General features: G+C 39.7%; 1 protein-coding gene across 1 annotated transcript in view; it reads left to right on the top strand.

The window, feature by feature from the left end:
- LOC130102433 (gastrula zinc finger protein XlCGF8.2DB-like) overlaps positions 1-27,394 on the top strand; it is a 250,377-nt gene that overhangs the window by 195,034 nt on the left and 27,949 nt on the right. The gene's annotated exons all lie outside the window — the stretch shown is intronic.

Raw genomic sequence — 27,394 nt, 5'->3', positions numbered from 1 at the left:
GGGCATTGTTCTTCATATGATTCAGCTTCACTGTATCCCATCATGGGTCCAAAAACCACTATTGTCACGAATACACTCTCCTGACGCTCCCAGCTATACGTCACTCACACTTACCAGAGTTCTAATCAAGCTCACCTATTCCCTTTTATCCCTTCATCACGGACACTATATCACCCCAGCACAGACACACAGTCAGCATCTGGTCTCTTGTAGGATTTGAGAATGAATCAAACACAAATGAATCTTCCAGATGATTTGTTCAAACATAATTCCACACAAAAACCTCAACTGGACCATAAATGAAGTGGGCTCCAGCCAGTCCGAGCAAACTAGAGAAACCCCCCAGCTAAGTACTTTATGGCCATGCAAGCTTGTCAAGATGAGCCTAGGTAAAGGAAGAACGTTAGACAGTTTTTAAAAGGCGGATTGGTTCGGAGATGGCATAGCTTGAGCCTGACCAAGATAACGACAGAGGTTGTTTGATTCCAAGACAAAAGATTCAAAAACAGACCTCCTTCTTCTTGAAACCTTTGCATGATCTCTCTTACTTCAGGATTGAAATCTACAGAGAAACTCACAGAAATGCTTTTATATGATCAGAATGCACCAGATCATTCCAAATGCTAGATGGACTTATAATCAAACATCGTTCAACTGAATAATTCTATATCATGCCTATAACCTATATACACTCACCTAAAGGATTATTAGGAACACCATACTAATACTGTGTTTGACCCCCTTTCGCCTTCAGAACTGCCTTAATTCTATGTGGCATTGATTCAACAAGGTGCTGAAAGCATTCTTTAGAAATGTTGGCCCAAATTGATAGGATAGCATCTTGCAGTTGATGGAGATTTGTGGGATGCACATCCAGGGCACGAAGCTCCCGTTCCACCACATCCCAAAGATGCTCTATTGGGTTGAGATCTGGTGACTGTGGGGGGCATTTTAGTACAGTGAACTCATTGTCATGTTCAAGAAACCCATTTGAAATGATTCGAGCTTTGTGACATGGTGCATTATCCTGCTGGAAGTTGCCATCAGAGGATGGGTACATGGTGGCCATAAAGGGATGGACATGGTCAGAAACAATGCTCAGGTAGGCCGTGGCCCGTGGCATTTAAACGATGCCCAATTGGCACTAAGGGGCCTAAAGTGTGCCAAGAAAACATCCCTCACACCATTACATCACCACCACCAGCCTGCACAGTGGTAACAAGGCATGATGGATCCATGTTCTCATTCTGTTTACGCCAAATTCTGACTCTACCATCTGAATGTCTCAACAGAAATCGAGACTCATCAGACCAGGCAACATTTTTCCAGTCCTCAACTGTCCAATTTTGGTGAGCTCTTGCAAATTGTAGCCTCTTTTTCCTATTTGTAGTGGAGATGAGTGGTACCCAGTGGGTCCTCTGCTGTTGTAGCCCATCCGCCTCTAGGTTGTGCGTGTTGTAGCTTCACAAATACTTTGCTGCATACCTCGGTTGTAACGAGTGGTTATTTCAGTCACAGTTGCTCTTCTATCAGCTTGAATCAGTCGGCCCATTCTCATCTGACCTCTAGCATCAACAAGGCATTTTCGCCCACAGGACTGCCGCATACTGGATGTTTTTCCCTTTTCACGCCATTCTTTGTAAACCATAGAAATGGTTGTGCGTGAAAATCCCAGTAACTGAGCAGATTGTGAAATACTCAGACCGGCCCGTCTGGCACCAACAACCATGCCACGCTCAAAATTGCTTAAATCACCTTTCTTTCCCATTCTGACATTCAGTTTGGAGTTCAGGAGATTGCCTTGACCAGGACCACACCTCTAAATGCATTGAAGCAACTGCCATGTGATTGGTTGATTAGATAATTGCATTAATGAGAAATTGAACAGGTGTTCCTAATAATCCTTTAGGTGAGTGTATATATATGTGACTATTATACTTAGATCACATATGCAAGTCATGCAATTGTTATAACTATTAGATGGTTGACTGAAAGTCTTTCTTGTTTCCCATCAGTATGATCGTATGTTCATAATTCTGAAGATGGCTTGATTGAAATCTGTGTAAAATATATCGTATCCTTTTTATAAGAAATCATGACTAAAGTTTACTCTCTTTACTCTGCTCAGAGCGGGAAGGTAAGAGACCACAGATAACGCATGGTTACGATGAGAGGGGAAGAAACAGCAATCTCTCTCAACTAAAGACAGTGTCTAATTGGTCCGAACTCATCCAGGAGGCTGGACAAACATTTGAATTAAAAATCTTAGGACACGAAAAAAGCAGTAGACGATGATTAGAAGACGATTGAGTAACCATGTTGACGAGCAGACAAAAGACTGCAGATAAAGATCAGAAGAACATGGGTTAAACAGCTTCTTTCAAGCCATCTTACTACTCTCGTCTCACTTTTCTTTCTCTTTGTTTATTTTCTTTTCTGTTGAGAGTCTCAGTTCTAAGTTATGTTTTGCTGTAAAGTTTTGGTCAAGGATTTGACTGCAAAACTTCAAAGAATTTCCATCCATCCGCCAACACACCACGTGATTGGCCGCCCAAGACATCTATCCAGACACGATGAGACCGCCAACCAATCAATGAACCCAGGAAACCCCCTAAACAAACGGAATCCCCAAAGGAATGCAAAGACAACCACAAGAAGCCTCCAGACTCTTAACTGAACTGGTGCTTTGATATAAAATCAAATAACCTGCATAAGAAACAATAGAAGGGTTAAATTAATGATTGATGGTTAGTTCAGGCCATGTCTTATGAGTGCAAATTAGGTGAAATGAGTGAAATTTAGGATTTCATCATCTCACTCTTAAAACTCATTCCTTTCTCACTTCCTTTCTTTCTGCAACTCATATGTGTGTGTGTGTTGGAGTTAGATATTAGTTATATGTGTTCTCAAACTTTTTACACCAAGTACCACCTCAAAAATGATTTGGCTCTGCAAGTACCATTATAATGACCAATATTAAAATACAGTAGTAGTAGGCAGGGGCGTCAGGCTTGGGGGGGAAGGGGGGGGGGGGGGGGGTAAAGGGTACCGAGTACCCAGGGCCCGAGGCAGGGGGGTGGGGCCCTTAGAAGTCAGTTTTCTATACATACAGGTCCTTCTAAAAAAATTTGCATATTGTGATAAAGTTAATTATTTTCCATAATGTAATGATAAAAATTAAACTTTCATATATTTTAGATTCATTGCACACCAACTGAAATATTTCAGGTATTTTATTGTTTTAATACTGATGATTTTGGCATACAGCTCATGAAAACCCAAAATACCTGTCTCAAAAAATTAGCATATCATGAAAAGGGTCTCTAAACGAGCTATTAACCTAATCATCTGAATCAACTAATTAACTCTAAACACCTGCAAAAGATTCCTGAGGCTTTTAAAAACTCCCAGCCTGTTTCATTACTCAAAACCGCAATCATGGGTAAGACTGCCGACCTGACTGCTGTCCAGAAGGCCATCATTGACACCCTCAAGCAAGAGGGTAAGACAGAAAGAAATTTCTGAACAAATAGGCTGTTCCCAGAGTGGTGTATCAAGGCACCTCAGTGGGAAGTCTGTGGGAAGGAAAAAGTGTGGCAAAAAAATGCTGCACAACGAGAAGAGGTGACCGGACCCTGAGGAAGATTGTGGAGAAGGACCGATTCCAGACCTTGGGGGACCTGCGGAAGCAGTGGACTGAGTCTGGAGTAGAAACATCCAGAGCCACCGTGCACAGGCGTGTGCAGGAAATGGGCTACAGGTGCCGCATTCCCCAGGTCAAGCCACTTTTGAACCAGAAACAGCGGCAGAAGCGCCTGACCTGGGCTACAGAGAAGCAGCACTGGACTGTTGCTCAGTTTTGCATGTCATTTGGAAATCAAGGTGCCAGAGTCTGGAGGAAGACTGGGGAGAAGGAAATGCCAAAATGCCTAAAGTCCAGTGTCAAGTACCCACAGTCAGTGATGGTCTGGGGTGCCATGTCAGCTGCTGGTGTTGGTGCACTGTGTTTTATCAAGGGCAGGGTCAATGCAGCTAGCTATCAGGAGATTTTGGAGCACTTCATGCTTCCATCTGCTGAAAAGCTTTATGGAGATGAAGATTTCATTTTTCAGCACGACCTGGCACCTGCTCACAGTGCCAAAACCACTGGTAAATGGTTTACTGACCATGGTATTACTGTGCTCAATTGGCCTGCCAACTCTCCTGACCTGAACCCCATAGAGAATCTGTGGGATATTGTGAAGAGAAAGTTGAGAGACGCAAGACCCAACACTCTGGATGAGCTTAAGGCCGCTATCGAAGCATCCTGGGCCTCCATAACACCTCAGCAGTGCCACAGGCTGATTGCCTCCATGCCACGCCGCATTGAAGCAGTCATTTCTGCAAAAGGATTCCCGACCAAGTATTGACTATTGAGTGCATAACTGAACATAATTATTTGAAGGTTGACTTTTTTTTTTGTATTAAAAGCACTTATTTTATTGCTCGGATGAAATATGCTAATTTTTTGAGACAGGAATTTTGGGTTTTCATGAGATGTATGCCAAAATCATCAGTATTAAAACAATAAAAGACCTAAAATATTTCAGTTGGTGTGGAATGAATCTAAAATATATGAAAGTTTAATTTTTATCATTAATTTTTTGAGAAGGACCTGTACATCAGTGTGTATTTTTCAAACTCTAAATGTATTGGGTTTTTTTAGTACTAATATGAAATTAAATGTCTGAAACCTAAAATAAACATGTGGTTGAAACCCCTGGATAGTTGTGAATGAGATATGACAAGCCAAGTGCTGACTCCGCTGAGTGCGTCTGTCTCTGGCTCAGTGCCAGGCTTCCAGCCAACGCGCAAAAGCACAGTTTGAATTTAGCAGTTGATCACGTGATGCACTGACCGTTCTACTCACACCGGTGAGATCGAAGTTCATTAATTCCTCTGCGTTCCACACTTTGAGAATCAATGTGTTAGATTAACCAATAAAGTCTTGTTTGTATTTTAAAGAGAAGTGTTCTTGTGTTATGTGCTTACGAATTTAACATCTTAAACTGCTGTCTTAAACTTTAAGTTACCTTGCTAATAAAAACTCTTTTCACTATAGTTTGGATATTTATATCACTACAGAGCTGATACTTGTGGCCCGCTCAAATGAACGCTGGACGAGTAATTTGTCCGGCCGTAAATAAGTGATTCTTTCAAAATTCCTTTTAAATTGATTTATAATTCCCTTTGAGCTAAATTTACCTGTTTTTCTTACACTCTTCATTGTATTACCCTGTAAAACTATGAGGAAGACAAAAGAAAGACTCTTCATGACCAATTTTAGACTTCCAGTGTATTGTTTATCTGGATGTTCATGTCTTTCATGTTGCCTTGTCTTTGCTCTCAGTCTCTGCAAGATTACAACTGTGTTACTTCCATTTAAATATCCTCTTCAGTTTATGTTGTATTCCACGAGTACCTGATGAGTTGTGTGCACTACAGCTTTGGCAAATTTTTGCTGCTTTAGGATTTGTAAATGTTTTTTTTTTACATGTTACAGTGTTTACCCTTCTCCATAACTCTGCAATTCAGTCTGGCATACTGGATATCAGCTTCTGGGCCAAATTCTGAATAATGGCGCTCCATTCTTGCCTAATTAGTGCTCGGAGTTGATCACAATTTGTGGGCTTCTGCTTGTCCACTTGCCTTTTGAGGATTTACCTCAGTTTCTCTGTGGGATTAATATCCAGGGAGTTGCCTGGCCACGAATCCAAAATGTAAATGTAATGAACGTCGAGCCACTTCATTATGATGTGATGTGACTTACCATACTTGGAATTTGTTCTCTGCCTTTAAACCATGCAAGTTAGTCCACACACATTAGGAGTAGTGAGTAGTGAACACACACACCTGGATCACTCAGCCATTTGATGCCCACGATTGCCCCAATTATCACTCTTGCCTTGTGACAAGGTGCTCCTGGGCAGAATTGTGAGAAAACCTACTCCCTTGAATGAAAAGCAACCCTACACACAGATGGTCTCAGGATACTTCACTGTTGGCACGACACAGGACTCATCGTAGTGTTCACCTTTTCTTCTCCTGACAATAGGCTCTATGTACGCATTACTTCCGCATTGGCGTAAGGATGTTTGGACATTTCCGGTTAACGGAAGAAAACATTAAACAGTGACAGTCGACAGACTGAGTTCACAAGGTGTTTGCTGGAGTTGCCGAAAGTGTCTGTTAATGATATCCAGAGGAATGTCCGGGCATCCAGTACAATGCCACGTAGCAAATTAGATAAAGGCTTTAAATTTTACGTTTCTTCATTTCTTTGCAACTTTGAAGGTAATTTGCTAACGCTAGCTAGCGTTTTAACGTATTGTTTTAAGTCATGACTCCGTCCTGCTTCAGGTTAATCATGCTTTAAATAAAGTTTAATTATGTGCATATACCTGTATGTACTTTCTGAAGGATGCTCATCTGACTTGCATGGACGAGGTATGCTTGATTTTTTTTTTTTTGTGGAGGACTGTCTGAGCCACTCAGCTACCTTATGCCATTACATGACCCTAGCTGGACTCTTGAGTTTTATATTGACTTGGCCCTGCAACTGAGCGGCTCAGCTTTTACTGTGGGTTTGGTGGACAAGGCTGAGAATCTTCACGCCGTACCTGCCAAGTCTGAGCTTCTTCACGTCCAGCCAGATCTTCACCACGACATGCCTAAGCTTCACCACGACATGCCTGAGCTTCACCACGCCGAGCCTGCGCTCCACGTCAGCCCTGCCGATCCAGAGACTGTTCAGGTCACGTCTGCCGATCCAGAGACTATTCACGTCACGTCTGCCGATCGAGAGACTGTTCACGTCACGTCTGCCGATCCAGAGACTGTTCACGTCACATCTGCCGATCCAGAGACTGTTCCCGAGCCGGGGTCTGTTCCAGCTCATAACCCCATTGCTGCCCCTGAGAAAATTTTGGGGGGAGGCAGTAGGTCCCTGGATGGATTCATGGAGGCAGCACCGCCCTGGCCGCCCGAAGGGTCGTCTCCTCCCTGGCCGCCTGAAGGGTCGTCTCCTCCCTGGCCGCCTGAACTGCCTGGTGCACCCTGGGTTCCTGCACAGCCAGCACAACCTGCTCTGGCACCGCCCTGGTCGCCTGCACTGCCTGCTCCGCCCTGGTCACCTGCACTGCCTGCTCCGCCCTGGTCTCATTACCCTGTTAGTCTCTGTCTATTTATACCATGTTCACTCATTCACTCACGGCGAAGTTTTGTATGTTGTTGCACTGCATTTCCGAGCGTTTCCCTGATTTCATGTCTCTTGGTTTTTGGATTTCTTACCTATTTCGTGGATTACTCTTTTGCCTCTGACTCCTGCCTGATTTGTTTGTTTGTTTCGACTGCCTACCTGTGTTTTGACCTATTGCCTGCCTATTGGATTACGTGTCTGGATTGCCCCCATTAAAGCTGCATTTGGATCTCAACTCGTGTCTCAGAGCAGTTTGTGACAATACCTCTCACTTCATGTGTTTGTACTTTTATTAACCCTTTCACTCGTAAGTTTAAAATATTCTAACTGACCCCCCAGCGTGAGTTTTTCAAGGCGACCGTTATTTAGAACCTGCCACTTTAATGTATCCATGGTGACGCGTCATTGCTTGACACAGCGCAATGCGCAATCACAACACAGAGCTGAATGAATGATGATCTGCTTTTATGTCTTTCTTCCTTTTCTATTCAAAATATTCACAAATGTATTCGCTATAGCATGAAACACTGATATTCCGATTGTCAAATATGTGCAAGTGGATGTGTTTTGTTGTTTAAACACCTTTATAACGATCGCGTTAGTTGAGCTGTATGCGCGATGGGCGGTGCCATTTTAGTTTTTCACAGTTCAGAGAATCGGATCTGTTGCTTCTCACGAAATACATGAAAGTAAGTGACCGGTGAACTGGGAGAAGAATAGGGTAAAATGTAAAGCTACTTACACTATGTGTATCTGATATGAATAAAATGTTTCGTCTTATTATACTGGAAAGGATTATTATTGCCGCTTCCATAGACATCAGTGTGTATTTTACAAACTCAAAATCATTGTTTTGCTAGTTCTTATGTGTATTTAAATGTCTGAAAAAAATTAACATTATGTGGTTTAAAATACTCAATAGTTGTGATATATGACAGCACTGAGTGCGTCCGTCTCTGGCTCAGCGCCAGAGACGGACGCCAAAAGCGCCAAAGCACGTTTGAATTTAGCAGTTGATCACGTGATGCACTGACCGTTCTAATCACACCGGTGTGATCATACGCTCCAGGGACCAGCCAAGACTGATCACACCGGTGTGATCGTACGCGTGAAAGGGTTAAAGTATCAGGTAAAAATAGGGCAACAAATGAGAGAGCCCACTGCTACCGCTCAATGAAGAAGCTAAAGCCACCACACCAGCTGAAAGTAGGACTAGATTAATAGTCCGTGAGGCAAACCCCCAAATTTCTGAAATTTGTCTCATAAGAGGGCACCAATGCTACTATTTTTTATTCAACAGAGGGATGTCCCTGGACCACAAAAATGCATGATAGCAATTCTTAGTGGGTAGCTTGAGGTAAAAAAAATCACCAATTTTATGTTTGACCCCCCAAACATTTGGCAAATTCCATTTACGGTCGGTTATTTCTATAATTCATTATTTTTGGTACCAAAACATTCATACTTGGTGATATCTAGGTTGGAATTTTGTCGAAATTTTAACTTGTTTAAAAAATATTATTATTGTGATTATTTTTTTTTTGCAGAAAACATAGTGGTGTACAGCTTTAACTCATTGTTTTAAACTTAAGACCAGTCTGTAAATGCCTACGTTTAACAGGTAAGAATTAATTTTGCAATGAGGGCGTGGCTATCGAACAAACGCTCTCTGGCTATTCAGCGACTCGCAAGCTCGTTTAAAGCGGGGACTGAGAGTCCCCACAGAACCTTTCTGAGGATGCCAGGCGTTGAGACGACTGTACGAACTGGCCAGAAGTCTCCTCTTATGGGCAGAAAACAACCTGCGCTCGCTGAGAGCAACGCATGTTCCACGGAAACTGAACCAGGAAGCAGATATGCTGTCCCGGGGCAATGTGTCCCCAAGTGAATGAACCTTCCATCCCCAAACAGTTCAAATTATCTGGAGTGTTTTCAGGAGGGCAGAGGTCAAATTCTTTGCCTCCAAAGACAACTCTCACTGCCCAATATTTTTCTCGAAAAGCAGGAATGCGCTGGCCAACGAATGGCCCAGCCTTCCCCTGTATGCCTTTCCTCCAGTCTTGCTCCTCCCTCAGGTCATAAAGAGGATCAGGGAGGGCAGACACTCAGTCCTACTAGTGGCCCCTCTCTGGCGGACCCAACCTTGGTTCCCCGAGTTGATTCTGCTGCTCACAGCAGCCCCATGGCCAATACCCCTGAGGAAAGACCTAGGCGAACAGGAAGATTTGGCACCCCCCGTCCCAAACTATGGGCCCTCAATGTGTGGCCCCTCGACGGGAGCTAGTGGAGCTCCCAGCGAGTGTCCTGAGCACAATCAATTGAGGCTAGAGCTCCGTCCACAAAGACGCCTCTATGCTATTAAGTGGTCTGTGTTCTCTGGCTGGTGCTCAGCAAGAAACCAGGACCCAAACCTATGTGAAGTGTCACCAGGACCCAAACCTATGTGAGGTGTCACTGATACTTTTCTCCAAACTCATTCAACCCTGTTTAAAGCACAAGTGATCACTCTCTCTGCTTTTCCCACATCGGAAGATGAGCAGCAATTACACCTCTGCCCGGTACAGACGCTACGCTCAGTACAAACAGTCAGAGCAGCTCTTTATGAGCTTCAGTGGTCGCACAGTGCTTGATCACAAAGGAAAGACTATGCCGATGGCTGGTGGATGCTATGGCTTTAGCATATGCCTCTATGGGCCTGCAATGCCCCATAGGCATCACAGCTCCCTCCACTAGAGGCATGGCCTCCTCCTGGGCATGGTCCAGTGGAGTATCTATTGGCGATATATGTATAGTGGCCGGCTGGTCCTCGCAGTCCATCTACGCCAGGTTTTATAACTTGGAAGTCCCTGCACTGCAGGCACATATCCTTTCTGTGTGATGAAGTCAGCCTCAGTGAGCCAGGCCCATCATAATTAGGGCTTTTGCCCGTTCAACACGTCATGCCAAAAGGCCCTTGCTACGGACCCTTATGCAAGCATCCTGACATCAGAAGATGTCGTTGCTCCTATCATAGCACAGCGTGATTGGGTTGGTTCCCCATAGCGTATAGCTACGCAATACATATGACCGTTCGAAGGGAGATATATTGAACCATACTTGCACAAAATATTATTTTGTGTTAATATAATTCCAAAGTTGTGTTATATTTTCCTTATTTTGTTGTATATTTTCTGTCCTAAAGAGCATATATATTTTATTTTATTTTTAATTTCACAGTGATATCTCATCATAAAAGAGAAGATCTAAAGCAATAGATATGTCAATATAACAGTTTATCAATGTTGAGATTTAGTTTGCATATTTAGAATTTTTCAGCACAATTAAATGTAAAATTGGTATTTTTCATACCTTAAGGCTTAAGCTACCTACTGCTATCATGCATTTTTGTGGTCAGGGGGCATGCCTGTTTTGAAAAATAACCATTAGAATTGGTGCCCTTTTTGATACCAATTTTCTCCCCGCCTCACGGACTATAAATGACACGTTAAGGTTCCATTAATCAAAAGTTTTATTCGTTTAATGTTACCACATTTCAGCTTTGATTACCATTTCTGAGAGCACCTTTGTGGTTTTCACGAAAGCTGAACAGTGGTAGCCTAATACAGAACAGGGTAGCTGAGTGGGAATTGCCATGCTTTGTTGTTGGGTCTGTTAAACAAATTGGAGTTCGGTTTAAAATGGTTGAAATGAAATGCCCAAATGTAGCCAGCTATATAGACTGCAAGTTCCTGAGATTTGACCATGGCCTACACAAATTGAAGGAGAGCCATTGTTATCATTGGCAAGTCCAGGGACAGTTACTCATCACAGGCATAGAATGGTGTGATTTTGTTGTTTGTGCCCACAATGACATTTTCGTGCACTGCATTTACAGAGACAGCAGTGTATTAAGCTCCCTGAAAGAGAGATGTGATTTGTTTTTCTTTAACACATACATGCCCAAATACCTCTCTATGAAAAGTAAACTGAACAGACACATGAATTTTTGCATTATTGTACAATCATTTTAAAGTTTATTTTGTCAACGTTCTTATTTACAACATTGTAATATTAATCGTCACATATACAAATTGTAACATATCAAATTGTAATTGTAAAATAAATAAATGTAAAATAAGTAAAAATAAGTTATGTACCCTCACCAGTCAGCACTTACACTGCAGTACACACTACCTTTTATAGATGTATAAATGCATGAATAAATCATTTACAACACTTTCTGCATCCCCTAATCTAAAGTGAAAACTATTCATCACTTGTAAATGTGTTACATATCGTTGATTCTTGAAGTGGTAATCTACGAATGCTGTGTAACACATTTACAAGTGATGAATAGTTTTCACTTTAGATTAGGGGATGCAGAAAGTGTTGTAAATGATTTATTCATGCATTTACACATCATTGTGTTGCCCAGGCTTTAACCAAGGGCCCACTTTGATAGTTGACAAAATAGACATGCGACTGTGTAAAGTTGATTAATGCTGCCCGTCAATGAAAGAGGGATTACTGTGCCGAATAGTTTATGTTCCTTAACCCTGCGAATGAGCCGCTCAACATGGACTCTCAGTCTGGCAATAGATTGTGTCTTCCTGACCTCTGGCTCAGAGAGTTGTGCTCTCTTACACAGAAAGGTAGGTATGTGGACTTTGCAGGGCACACAGTCTTCTACGAGGAAACCCTTGTCAACCATTATGGCCATAGATGGGTTTAAGAGAGACACAATGCCAGACTGCTTCAGAATCTCTTTATCGCTGATGGCACCTTCATAGAGAGACAACACAAAGGTTACTGCGCCGTGAGGGGCCATCCCAATTAATCCTTTAAATGTACAGTGTGATTTATAGGTGGAGAACACCTCCCTCTGGAGGAGAAGAGAACTTGGTGTTTGGCAACGTATTTCGGTACAATCCAAAATAATTTGTGTGTCAGAGTAACCCTGAAAAACCTCTGGCATGTGAGATTTTACAGTCTCCTCATCCAGCCAAATACCCACAGCCCCAATGGGTTGAAGAATCTGAGAAGAGAAAGAGTTAGATGTAAGGATTTGATAAGATTATGCAATATATCTTGCTTTGTAAGAACAACTGTAAAATATATTCACCGTTGCACTGCCAGTGTGAGGGACCTCATCATTCATACTTTGTTCTCTTGTCACTAGGGATGGCCCGATACCGATACTGGCATCGGGGATCGGGCCGATACTGTCCTCATATACTCGTACTCGTACTCATAAAAATTCGCCGATACCACGCACCGATACCACGTACATTTTGCAAAACGAAACTGGCCGCCGCGAGTGCTTTGTCGAGGTGAGCTGAGGCATAGGAAAGTATAATGTCGGCGGTTTGGGCTCATTTCAAGATAAGGGATGATGACAACAGCAAGGCAGACTGTAAGTTATGTTCAGCTAAGGTGTCGAGAGGAGGGAAAGAAAGTAGGCTACATCGTTTAACACCAGCAATCTAATTAAACATCTGAAGACGCATCATAGATCTGATGGCCGAGCGCGCGCGCGGGCGGTAATGCACTCACTCTGTGTGTGCGGGTGCGGGAGAATAAAACGATTCGCGGGACTCCCGCAAACTAGAAATATCTATGAATAAAACATAAAAACTAATAGATTTTTATTCATCTCTTGCAGAAAAGCAACAAGAACAACTACAACAAAATAGAAACGATTTACAGGCCAGAGTTTCTATTCATAACATGGTTACAGCGTTGAGCGATGTAGCCAATCACAGACATATGTGTTGATTTCTTGAACGCAATGGCCAATCAGAAGCATTTAAGATAGACTCCCCTCACCGCTCAAAACGGACTTTTTTGTTCAGTGCTGAATTCTGTATGCTGGCAAATCCTCTAATTATAACAAACAAATTGTGGATATTATGAAAGATTGATTGTGCAGTCAGCTTCATTGATAATACCGAGATGTGTGAGATCGCGAGGAACTGTCAGCTTTTTAGGATTTAAGGGAGCGCTCTTTGCGCGCATTCAGTCATGCCAGACCATGCACGCAGTAGCCTGCTTGCTTTTATGTTAAATTAACAGTGGTTTGTGTGTTAATACATTTATTATTTTACTAATTTTTTATTTATTTTTAGACTTGTTAAAACAAGCAGAGAAGAAAATAAAAACAGTCTTCTAACCTGTGTTCTAAAATAGTCGTCTTCTTTTCTGGGAGCCTATTACTTTTGCGGTAGAAATATCGGTATCGGTACTCGGTATCGGCAAGTACACAAATCTAAATACTCGTACTCGTATCGGTTTGAAAAAAAATGGTATCGGGCCATCCCTACTTGTCACCCGTACCATCTTGCAGGTGGCTGGTTCTATCTGCTTCCAAAAGGCCATCAGGTGGGCGTGACTTGCAAATCTGTGCCCATACACAACATTAAATTGCAAGCATGTTAGCATCCGTATTGACAGTTACTGTAAACATCCTGGAACATTTAGGCACTAAGGTCAGAAACTGGACCACACACATCAGTCCTTTTCCTTACTGCTCTTCTCAGTATTGTAAAATACAATGCACAAGTAGATAGATCTAGATAGTTTTAGATAGATACTTTTCTCAAAAGTTTTTGGGCCTGTGGAACCATTAGATGCAACAGGGTGGGCTTCCCTAAAACCACCCTCAACAAGCTGCCAAAAACAGAGGTGGATCAGGGATGACCAACTTCTCTTTGTGGAATGGATGAAGTCCTGATGTGTTCTTCCAGTCATTCAGCCAATGGAGACCAGACTGTGAAAAATAATAAGTGAGTCAAAAAAAAATCTGTATTTGCTGGAAATGCAAAAATATTAATAGCTATTTTATGTATTGATTATTGTTATGCTTGCTTTACACACAGGAACATGGGAGGAGTTGATGTATCCGATGCCCTCACTGGGTATTACACAGTGCTGCGGAAAACTAGAAAGTGGTACCACACTTTGTTCTACCACTTTTTGGACATTGCGTTCATAATCCACCAGTAGCTGGCTACACTGCAGAACAAGAGGGCAGAAAACCAAAGAGAATTTCGAGAAGCTCTAGTTTGTGAGCTTGCTGACTGGATGCCTTCTTTGAAACAAGACCAGAATGAGGATTAAATTCAAAAGCGTTCCAGAATTACATTCATTTGAATTTCGACATCAACTTTGCAAGCCTACACTCAAAAATGGGTGTGACAGTTAACAGGTTAAATGATGTTCTAAATTATGAATGAGTGAAACGCTTTGCTGAACGGTCTGAATCCACTCACATTCGCTTGGACTGCTCTCTCACTGAATCAGCTGAAGCGATTTATCAGTCAGTAAAACAAACAGACGGCATCGAGAGAACAACCAGCGCTGTTTTTCAGTTGTTTTTCTCTGTGAACATGCGCTGATTGGATGTCTAGGGTTGGGTATTGTTTGAATTTTAACAGGTCATATTCCGATTTCGATTCTACTTATCGATTCCTAATAAGGTAAAAAAAAAAAAGAAAAAAAAAGAAGAAGACTTTAGATATCAGTCACATTTAGTCTTATTGGAAAATATTTAGTTGTAGCTGAATATCATGATCAAAAATCAACAGGCTAAAGAACAGGAACGTTTGACTGTGGTTTAAAAAATATCACAGAGAAACAATGAACCTAACTAATATAAACTTCAAGCATTATTAAGTAAACACTCAGTAATTAAAAAAAGAACAAATAAAAAATAAGCAGTTGCAACAAATACAATTGAACAAAGATACGATTGAAATAATTGTTTTATGATATTCAGGTAGAAGTGTAATCAAATGATTTTTAACGGTTCAATTCTCTCAAGAATGCATTTGATGATCCTCGATATCAAGCACTTTCATGCGTCCTCTGTATATGCTTTCTTAAATGTTGGAATTGAACTTTGACAGTTGATGATGACCAGTGGCGTCATGCCCATTCAAAGTGAGGGCACGTGCCCCCTCAGATTTTTCCTCCCTAGGGTGACCAGAAGTCCCGAAAAATTCGGGACAGTCCGAAATCTAAGCTGTTGTCCCGAATCCCGAAACCGGCCTTAATTGTCCCGAAAATTATACTAAAGCAAAATCTTGATATAAAATATTAAAAACTGTCCGTGGAAGTTGAGTCGTCCTGCAGCCAGCCCCTTCCAATTGCAGCAGCCGCAGCCGCGAGGACAGTGTCAGTAAATGTGCAGGCAGCCAGTCTAAACTTTAGTTTTTTTACGCGCGTCATTTGCTCTTGACGCGCGAATGGATTCAAAGTGTTCACGCGTAGGCTATAACTAGACGCGGTAGGCGCGAATTTGACGCGCTATCGCGTCTGGTGTGAACGCCGCATTAAAGGAGTGATTGGAGTGGTCGCGTCACTGTGTGCAAAAAAAAAAAACTTCGTTCGGGCTTTGTAATGTCTGATGTCGGGTTAGGCCTACACAAAGCAAATCATCTACAAAATTATTTAGTTTTCCTATTTAATGACCGACAATTTAGTTGTAATAATAATTTTGCCATAAGGCTGATTAGCGTTAGGCTATAGCCTGAAAGGTCTGATTTAGCCTACACACTGTTACAACAGTAACACATTTTTTTTTCACAATGACATTTGAGTTCATGATTTTAATGGGTTTTTTTTTTTTGGCAGACTAAAGACTAATGACAGACTTTGATCTTTGAATTAAAAAATATGTTTGGGTCAGGTTTGAAATTCCTTATCTTTTAATGTACTAGTCTAATATTATAGTAGGACTACCCCCCAAATCCCTACAGCATAGTTGTTATACAGATCGCTATACATATTGCATTTGATTTGATTACTTTTATACATTTCTGTCAAATATTAACCATTTTCAAATAAACGGGGTAGTGTTAACCTTATTCAGCACTGAAATCTGTCAAACTTCTTTCAAAGTCCTTCATCACATATTAATATTAAAATAACTTAATTTCAGAGCACCACAAAGTCAGACCTCAGCACCTTTATGTAATGTAAGATCGTTCTTAGGTCACATACCAATTTAAAATCATATCATAAAAACTGCAATGGTACTGTTTTTAAAATCATGTGTAGTAGGCCTAAGTGTACAGTAAGTGTGTGTGTAAACATGCTTTAATGAAGTAGACTTCAAAAGCTTTTGAATTTGTTCTTCTTTACAGTTCTTTCATCAACCTGTCTTTTACATAAACTTACAAAATAGATACTTTAACTTAGTCCTCAGAATCAGATAGAGGAGTGTTGCTGCTAGCTCCGTTAAGGTATTTCTGTCCCTCCCAAACTGCATTGAAATGGTATGTTTAGCAGCCAGAATTTAAAAAATGTTCAGGGGGAGAAACCCCCTGACCCCTCCTAACATGATCCATATCACCCATCAGAAAACAATTGCAACGTCTCAGATTGTGCCCCCCCAGAATTTTGGCTTGCATGACGCCCCTGATGATGACGTAATAAAAAATAAGCAAAAGAGTATAGCACAACTAATATGTGAGATTCTGTCTAAATAAAAGACAAAACGAAGTATAATAAGCTTTATGATAAATAAACAAGGCTTGTCCATCAAGTTAAACCTTTATTAAGGCAAAAGACCACTCAAATATGTATGAATTCTACTTACTGTTTTTAAAGAAAATCTTTATTTTTTTTTTTCATAGTATTGACACTTTATTTATTGCTGACTTTATGAAATCATTGTAAATGCTTAACAGGATGGACATATGTCACAGACAAAGATAATAATGTTGTTATCAGAAGATGTTTATTATAAAACACCAGAAAAGACGAACACAGGGAACCACAACAGCCAGGTGACATGCAGGATAATGATTTTTTTTTTATCAATACTATTTTAGCATTAACATTAACCATAACAATTTTTTTATTAGGTGTTCAAGCACGAAGTGCTGAAAACCTATTGTATTTGTGCTGATTAGGTGTTCAAGCACGAAGTGCTGAAAACCTATTGTATTTGTACTGATTTTTATTATTATTATTCTCCGCTAAAACGCATCGTACAGCCCAAACCGTAAGTGCTAGAGACTTGATATTTGGGATTAAGGTAGCACAGAAATCGAGGAGAGGTTGAGAGAGTATGAGCCCGATTGGCCCATAGGTGGCGCTATAGCAACAAAAGCGCGAAAGTGATCATAACTCCTAGACCGTATGTCGTAGACTCAAGTGTCTTATATCATTGGAAAGCTGGACTTCTGACTTAAAAAACGTATATCTCCGATTTCATTTGCGGTATGCAAATTTTTCCGCCATTTTGAATTTTGTCAAAAAACTACTTTTGCGAACTAGTCCCTGGTTTTTCGCCCGATCGGAACCAAACCAGTGCATACATGTTCTTTGGAGTCTGAATATCAATAATTATCGAAAAAAAGTCGAAATTTCGATTTCTGGTCGCTAGGGGGCGCAAAATAAACGTTGTGGGAGGAGCCTATTTTACTAAAATGGCTATAACTCCAGAAGTAAATGAGATATCTTCACCAAACTTGACACACATGTGTATGAGGACAGTTTGGGGTCACAGTAAAAAAACCGCGTCGATCTACCGCTAGGTGGCGCTATAACATTAAAAAAACATAAATAGGGCTATGACCACGTGACCGTTAGTCCGATTGACTTGAAAATTGGTATGCAGTGTCTTGGTCCAAGGCCCCATGTATGTGTATGAGGACATTGGCGTATCTCAAAAAACATGGCCGCCATCGGCCAATGAAGTTTGAGTACCTATGAGACGAGGTTAACGAAGGCTGATCGGAACGAAACTCAATGGGCATGTTCGACTCATGGCCCAAGAGGTCTGTAAGAGTTTTGAAAGAAATCGGCCACTAGTTGGCGCTAACGAGTTTTATGGCTCTGTAATCACGTGGTGTTGCACACATCACGTGGTGTTTCCCATAATATGCATATCATTTGATAGATCTCCTCATGTTGAACAACTTTGCCTCTAAATCCATTGCTGTCAATCAAATCATTCATTAAATATTCACAAATATGTTAAAAACCTACTTTCGCAAACTAGTCCCTGGTTTTTCGCCCGATCGGAACCAGACCAGTCTAGGACAATTCTCTGGACTCTCTAGATCAATAATTATCGAAAAAATGTTGAACTTTGCCCTTTGGTTCACTGTAACAGGGTCATTAAGAAAAGGGGGCGTGTCAAAATACACTTAAAAGCCTATAAATCATAAATAGAAACTCAGAACTTCACAAAAATTGATGAGCACATGTGTCATAACATGGTGAAGAAGCATGCAAAGTTTCATGGAGATCGGACCATAGGTGGCGCTATAACTGTCAAAAAGGTCGCCTGTTATTAGGTGTTCAAGCTCGAAGTGCTGAAAACCTATTGTAATTGCTATTTGAAAAAAAACAACAACCCTAAAACGCATCGTGCAGCCCAAACCGTAAGGCCTAGAGACTTAAAACCAGGCCAGGTGGTAGGACCTCAGTTTGGGGAGAACCTATCAGAGTATGACCCCGATTGGCCCATAGGTGGCGTTACAGTACCCAAAAGTACTAAATTGCTCATAACTCCTATACCGTTTGACTTAGAATCAAGCTTTTTACACCACTGTGATTCTTGGGTCAAGGCGGTCAAAATGTATATCTCCAAAATCGATTTAGGCCAGAAAAATTTCTGCTATGTCCAATTTTGTCCAAAACCTACTTTCGCAAACTAGTCCCTGGTTTTTCGCCCGATCGGAACCAAACCAATCTAGGACAATTCCGTGGACTCTCTAGATCAATAATTATCAAAAAAATGTTGAACTTTGCCCTTTGGTTCACTGTAACAGGGTCATTAAGAAAAGGGGGCGTGTCAAAATACACTCAAACGCCTATAAATCATAAATAAAAACTCAGAACTTCACAAAAATTGGTGAGCATATGTGTAATAACTTGGTGAAGAAGCATGCAAAGTTTCATGGAGATCGGACCATAGTTGGTGCTATAACTGTCAAAAAGCTTTAAAACCATATATTTCCTATGTTAAATTGCCTGTATTGACTGTAAATGCTGATCTCTTAAATGAATGCTCAGATCTTCTTTAAAAAAGGTCAAGAACATGTCTAATATCACTCTGAACAGCATTGAAAAATTTCAGACAAATCGGACAAAATTTGCCTCTATTATTAATTGTAACAATTGCAGTAAACATTTCTTTTTTCCATCACATAGTTCAAATAACTGTATCTACAACAGAATGTGTGTGTGTAGTCCTAGGTTTCTGAATAAATGCAAAATAATCTGATTAATAGTTTACAAACACATTATGTGAAATGCTTATAGACCATTAAAGTATATTTTCATAATGACACATCCCAATAGCATTGAAAACCACAACAACAACATTTGTCTTTATTTGTGTGTGTGTGTATGTGTGCTAGCATGCTAGAATCATATTACATCATAGGCTACTAGAATGTGTTCAATTGTGGTAAATCATGCAAGAACAGGGTAAACCATGGTGAATCATACTAGAACTCGGTATATCATAGTAAACTATGGTAAATCACACTGTAACATAGTAAATCATTAACAATCACACTGAAATGTGGTATATCATGGTAAATCATGCTAAAACATGGTCTATTCCATCTATGATGTCAATAGTTAAATGCTTGCTACATAAAACTTATTGTCTTTTGATGCTTTTGTGCTTAACGGCCTTAAAGGCCTTAACTGCTTGAACACCGCTAAATGCTGCTAGCAGCTTTAATTAGGTGTTCAAGCACGAAGTGCTGAAAACCTATTGTATTTGTACTGATTTTTATTATTATTATTATTATTATTATTATTATTATTCTTCTGCCGTAAAACGCATCGTGCAGAACAAACCGTAAGTGCTGGAGCTCTGAAACTTTGTCAGATGGTAGTACAAAAATCGAGGAGAGCCTCAGAAAGTATGACCCCGATTGGCCTATAGGTGGCGCTACAGCAATCAATTGCGCGAAACTGCTCATAACTCCTAAACCGTATGTCGTAGACTCAAGTGTCTTATATCATTGGAAAGCTGGAGGCCTGAAGAACAAAACGTATATCTCCGATTTCATTTCCGGTATGCAAATTTTTCCGCCATTTTGAATTTTGTCAAAAACCTACTTTTGCGAACTAGTCCCTGGTTTTTCGCCCGATCAAAACCAGACAAATGCATACATGTTCTCTGGAGTCTGAATATCAATAATCATTGAAAAAAAGTTGAATTTTCGATTCACGGTTGCTAGGGGGAGTAAAATGATCGTTGTGGGAGGAGCCTATTTTACTAAAATGGCTATAACTCGAGAAGTAAATGAGATATCTTCACCAAACTTGGAACACATGTGTATGAGTTCAATCTGAGGTCACAGTAAAAAAATCGCGTCGACCTAACACTAGGTGGCGCTATAGCACACAAAAAACCTAAATGGGGCTATGACCACCTGACCGTTAGTCAGATTGACTTAAAAATTGGTATGCAGTGTCTTGGTCCAAGGTGCCATGTATGTGTATGAGGAAATTGGCATATCTCAAAAAACATGGCCGCCATCGGCCAATGAAGCATAAGACAAGGTTAACGAAGGCCAATCGGAACGAAACTCAATGGGCATGTTCATCTCATGGCCCAAGAGGTCTGTACGAGTTTTGAAAGAAATCGGCCACTAGTTGGCGCTAACGAGTTTTACGGCTCTGTAATCACGTGGTGTTGCACATATCGCCACAAAATGCATATCATTTGATAGATCTCCTCATGTTGAACAACTTTGCCTCTAGAACCATTGCTGTCAATCAAACCGTTCATTAAATATTCATGAATATGTTAAAAACCTACTTTTGCGAACTAGTCCCTGGTTTTTTGCCCGATCGGAACCAGACCAGTCTAGGTAAATTCTCTGGACTCTCTAGATCAATAATTATTGAAAAAAAGTTGAAATTTGCCCTTTGGTTTGCTATAACATGATCATTTATAAAAAGGGGCTTGTCAAAACACACTCAAAAGCCTATAAATCATTAAAAAAAACTCAGATCTTCACAAAAATTGGTGAGCATATGTGACATAACATCATGAACAAGCATGCAAAGTTTTATGGAGATCGGACAATAGGTGGCGCTATAACTGTTAAAAAGGTTTAAAACCATGTATTTCCTATGGTAAATTGCTTGTATTGGCTGTAAATGGGTCTTTTCCATCTATGGTCATATAATTTTCATATCATAATGTTCAAAATCAGTGCAGTACAATTCTCTGGACTCTCTAGATCAATAATTATCGAAAAAAAGTTGAACTTTGCCATTTGGTTCATTATAACAGGATCATTTATAAAAAGGGGCGTGTCAAAACACACTCAAAAGCCTATAAATCATAAATAAAAACTCAGAACTTCACAAAAATTGGTGAGCATATGTGCCATAACATCATGAACACGCATGCAAAGTTTTATGGAGATCAGACAATAGGTGGCGCTATAACTGTTGAAAAGCTTTAAAACCATGTATTTCATATGGTAAATTGCCTGTATTGGCTGTAAATGGTGTGTTCCATTTATGATCATACAATATTTATATCATAATGTTCAAAATCAGGGCAGTACAATTCTCTGGACTCTCTAGATAAATAATTATCAGAAAAGTTATAACTTCTTCAGTTGGATGGCTATAATAGGGTCACTTCAATATGTAGCCTTGACCAAGAAAGCCTATATCTCTTCAATGAATGCTCATATCGTCTTAAAAACAAGTCAGAACATGTGACTCTAAATAAGATAAGAAATAATGCATCTATAACAGTTTAAAAGGTTAAAGTTATAACATAATGGCATATTAAGCCAATAAGTTGTATTCTACTGCCCCCTGCTGTTTAAAATAGTCATTTTGTCATGCTACTAACTAATAATATTCTATTATTCTTATTTAGAGTTTATAAAATCACTATTTTAACATTTACACTCACATTTTGTCAAAATTCATCTATTGAAGCATTGTGTCACAGACAAATGTTAATCCTGAATGAGACACAGTTCAGATCACTTTATCTACAACAGAATGTGTGTGTGTAGTCCCATGTTTTTGAATAAATCCTGAATAATCTGATTAATAGCTTGCAAAGACATATATTTTAATGGGAGGAGGTAGTTATATTATGGTAAATTATGCTAGGTAAATTATGCTAGATTCATGGTAAATCATACTGGAACATGGTAAATCATGAAAAATCACACTGAAATGTAGTATATCATGGTAAATCATGCTTGCTACATAAAACTTAATGTATTTTGATGCTTTTGTGCTTAACGGCCTTAAAGGCCTTAACTGCTTGAACACCGCTAAATGCTGCTTGCAGCTTTAATTAGGTGTTCAAGCACGAAGTGCTGAAAACCTATTGTATTTGTAAGGATTTTTATTATTATTAGGTGTTCAAGCACGAAGTGCTGAAAACCTATTGTATTTGTACTGATTTTTATTATTATTATTATTATTATTATTATTTTCCCCTAAAACGCATCGTGCAGCCCAAACCGTAAGTGCTGGAGCTCTGAAACTTTGTCAGATGGTAGTACAAAAATCGAGGAGAGGTTCAGAGAGTATGACCCCGATTGGCCTATAGGTGGCGCTACAGCAATCAATTGCGCGTAACGGCTCATAACTCCTAAACCGTAAGGCGTAGACTCAAGTGTCTTATATCATTGGAAAGCTGGACTCTTAACTTAAAAAACGTATATCTCCGATTTCATTTCCGCCATGATAGATTTTCCGCCATTTTGAATTTTGTTGAAAAACTACTTTTGCGAACTAGTCCCTGGTTTTTTGCCCGATCGGAACCAAACCAGTGTAGAAATGTTCTCTGGAGTCTGAATATCAATAATTATTGAAAAAAAGTTGAAATTTCGATTTCCGGTTGCTAGGGGGCGCAAAATGAACGTTGTGGGAGGAGCCTATTTTACAAAAATGGCTATAACTCGAGAACGAAATGAGATATCTTCACCAAACTTGACACACATGTGTATGAGGACAGTGTGGGGTCACAGTAAAAAAACCGCGTCGATCTAACACTAGGTGGCGCTATAACATTAAAAAAACATAAAAGGGGGTGTGGCCACCTGACCGTTAGTCCGATTTACCTGAAAATTGGTATGCAGTGTCTTGGTCCAAGGCCCCATGAATGTCTATGAGGACATTGGCGTATCTCAAAAAACATGGCCGCCATCGGCCAATTAAGTTTGAGCACCTGTGAGACGAGGTTAACGGAGGCCAATCGGAACGAAACTCAATGGGCATGTTCGACTCATGGGCCAAGAGGTCTGTAAGAGTTTTGAAAGAAATCGGCCACTAGTTGGCGCTAACGAGTTTTACGGCTCTGTAATCACGTGGTGTTGCACACAACCCCACAAAATGCATATCATTTGATAGATCTCCTCATGATGAACAACTTTGCCTCTAGAACCATTGCTGTCAATCAAACCGTTCATTAAATATTCACGAATATGTTAAAAACCTACTTTTGCGAACTAGTCCCTGGTTTTTCGCCCGATTGGAACCAGACCAGTCTAGGACAATTCTCTGGACTCTCTAGATCAATAATTATTGAAAAAAAGTTTAAATTTGCCATTTGGTTCATTATAACAGGATCATTTATAAAAAGGGGCGTGTCAAAACACACTCAAAAGCCTATAAATCATAAATAAAAACTCAGAACTTCTCAAAAATTGATGAGCATATGTGTCATACCATGGTGAAGAAGCATGCAAAGTTTCATGGAGATCGGACAATAGGTGGCGCTATAACTGTTGAAAAGCTTTAAAACCATACATTTCCTATGGTAAATTGCCTGTATTGGCTGTAAATGGTCTTTTCCATCTATGATCGTATAATTTTCATATCTTAATGTTTAAAACCAGTGCAGTACAATTATCTGGACTCTCTAGATCAATAATTATCAGAAAAGGTATAATTACTTCATTTGGATGGCTATAATAGAGTGTAAATCGGATGGCTATAACAGCTATAACAGCTTGGATGGCTATAACAGCCAAAAAGTGGTATTTTACTGCCCCCTGCTGTCATTTCATCATACTACTCTCTAATATTTTTATATATAATTGATATTTAGACTTTATTAAATCATTATTTTAACATTTACAATCACATTTTGTCAAAATTCATCTATTGCTCTGTACTCTCTAGAACAATAATTATAGGAAAATGTATAACTTCTTCATTTGGATGACTATAATAGGGTCACTTCAATATGTAGCCTTGAGCGAAAGCCAATATCTTTTCAATAAATGCTCATAGCTTCTTAAAAAAAGGTCAAGAACAGCTATAACAGCTTGAAAAAGGCTAACAGCCAATAAGTGGTATTTTACTGCCCCCTGCTGTTTAAAAAAAGTCATTTTGTCACACTACTCAACTATAATTAATATTTAGACTTTATAAATTCACTATTTTAACATTTACAATAACATTTAGTCAAAAATCATCTATTGAAGTGACAATTGAGTCACATTGGATCCTGAAGTTCCAAATGTCTCTATCTACATCAGAATGAGCGTGTGTAGATTAAATTATATGAAAAACATGGCCTATTGTATAAGTAGGCTGTAATAGCACTGTTGTCCACTAGATGGAGCAGCAGCATTAGACATTTTTAATCTTTTTTTATCAGCTTTCAGCATTGGCTAACAAACAAATGCTTAAAGCATTTTCTTTAATTAGTTTTATATTATTACATTGCAAAGAAATATGTGAAATGCTCATATACCATTAAAACTGATTTTCACAATAACATATCCCAAAAATGTGTGTGTGTGTGTGTGTGTGTGTGTGTGTGTAAGCATGCATTATGGAGTTAACATGAAAAAAATGGTTTGCTTCAGTGGAGAATACTGGAGAAACAAAGTAGTTGAAAATGAAAGTGAGCCAATAAGTGGTCTTCTACTGCCCTCTGCTGGCCACTCTTCTTATTAATAGTCTTTTTTTGTATATAGACACTATAAAATCACTTATATAACAATTACTATTATAACACATTCATATTTTGTCAGAGTTTATCACTTCAATTGTTCTTATGCTTCATATAATTGCTATCAACGTGGTAAATCATGGTAAATAATGCCAGAAACATGGTAAATCATAGTAAAAAAGGTAAATCATGCTAGAATCCTGGTAAATTATTCTAGAATGTGCTATATCATGGTAAATCATCATATAACATGGTATATCAAGGTAAACTATGGAAAATCATGTTAGATTCATGGTAAATCATACTGGAACATGGTAAATCATGAAAAATCACACTGAAATGTAGTATATCATGGTAAATCATGCTTGCTACATAAAACTTAATGTCTTTTGATGCTTTTGTGCTTAACGGCCTTAAAGGCCTTAACTGCTTGAACACCGCTAAATGCTGCTAGCAGCTTTAATTAGGTGTTCAAGCACGAAGTGCTGAAAACCTATTGTAATCGTCCTGATTTTTATTATTATTTTTCTCCTGTAAAACGCATCGTGCAGCCCAAACCGTAAGGGCTGGAGCCTTGAAACTTTGCCAGATGGTAGTACAAAAATCGAGGAGAGGTTATCAAAGTATGAGCCCGATTGGCCCATAGGTGGCGCTATAGCAAGCAAAAGTAGGAAATCGTGCATAACTCCTAGACCATTTATCCCAGAATCAAGTGTCTTATATCCCTGTAATCCTTGGCTCAAGACGGACAAAACGTATATCTCCGATTTTATTTGCGTCTGGAAAAAATTTCCGCCATCTTGGATTTTGTCCAAAACCTACTTTTGCGAACTAGTCCCTGGTTTTTCACCCGATTGGAACCAAACCAGTGTAGAAATGTTCTCTGGAGTCTGAATATCAATAATTATCGAAAAAACGTTGAATTTTCGATTCACGGTTGCTAAGGGGCGTCAAAACGTTCGCAGGAGGCGGAGCTAATTTTACTAAAATGGGTATAACTCGTGAACAAAATAAAATAATTTCACCAAACTCGGTACACGTATGTATGAGCTTTATTTGAGGTCACAGTAAAAAAAATCGCGACGATCGAACACTAGGTGGCGCTATAACATGAAAAAAACATATAAAGGACTGACAATTAGTCCGATTGACTTGAAAATTGGTATACAGTGTCTTGGTCCAAGGCACCATGTATGTGTATGAGGACATTGGCATATCTCAAAAAACATGGCCGCCATCGACAAATGAATTTTGAGCCCCTATGAGACGAGGTTAACGGAGGCCAATCAGAACGAAACTCGATGGGCATGTTCGACTCATGGCCTAAGAGGTCTGTAAGAGTTTTGAAAGAAATCGGCCACTAGTTGGCGCTAACGAGTTTTACGGCTCTTTAATCACGTGGTGTTGCACATATCCCCACAAAATGCATATCATATGATAGATCTCCTCATGTTGAACAACTTTGCCTCTAGAACCATTGCTGTCAATCAAATTGTTCATTAAATATTCACGAATATGTTAAAAACCTACTTTTGCGAACTAGTCCCTGGTTTTTTGCCCGATCAAAACCAGACCAGTCTAGGACAATTCTCTGGACTCTATAGATCAATAATTATCAAAAAAAAGTTGAACTTTGCCCTTTGGTTCACTGTAACAGGGTCATTTAGAAAAGGGGCGTGTCAAAATACACTCAAAAGCCTATAAATCATAAATGAAAACTCAGAACTTGACAAAAATTGATGAGCATATGTGTCATACCATGGTGAGGAAGCATTCAAAGTTTCATGGAGATCGGACCATAGGTGGCGCTATAACTGTTAAAAAGCTTTAAAACCATACATTTCCTATGGTAAATTGCCTGTATTGGCTGTAAATTGTCTTTTCCATCTATGATCGTATACTTTTCATATCATAATGTTTAAAACCAGTGCAGTACAATTCTCTGGACTCTCTGGATCAATAATTATCAGAAAAGGTTGAACTTCTGCATTTTGATGGCTATAAAAGGGTCACTTCAATGTGTAGCCTTGACCGAGTGTGCCCGAAAGCCTATATCTCTTCAATGAATGCTCAGATCTTATTAAAAACAACTCAGAACATGAGACCTATCACTCTAAACAAGCATGACAATTTTCAGACAGATCGGACAAAATTTGCCTCTATTACAGTTAAAAGGGGGGAAATTATATGACCATAATGGCATATTAAGCCAATAAGTGGTATTCTACTGCCCCCTGCTGTTTAAAATAGTCATT

The sequence above is a fragment of the Rhinichthys klamathensis genome, unplaced genomic scaffold (assembly GCF_029890125.1).
Source record: "Rhinichthys klamathensis goyatoka isolate OS25496 unplaced genomic scaffold, OSU_Roscu_1.1 h1tg000272l_1, whole genome shotgun sequence".
Taxonomy (NCBI): domain Eukaryota; kingdom Metazoa; phylum Chordata; class Actinopteri; order Cypriniformes; family Leuciscidae; genus Rhinichthys; species Rhinichthys klamathensis.
Note: the sequence above shows the minus strand (reverse complement) of the source record. Positions and strands in the feature narration are given on the sequence as shown.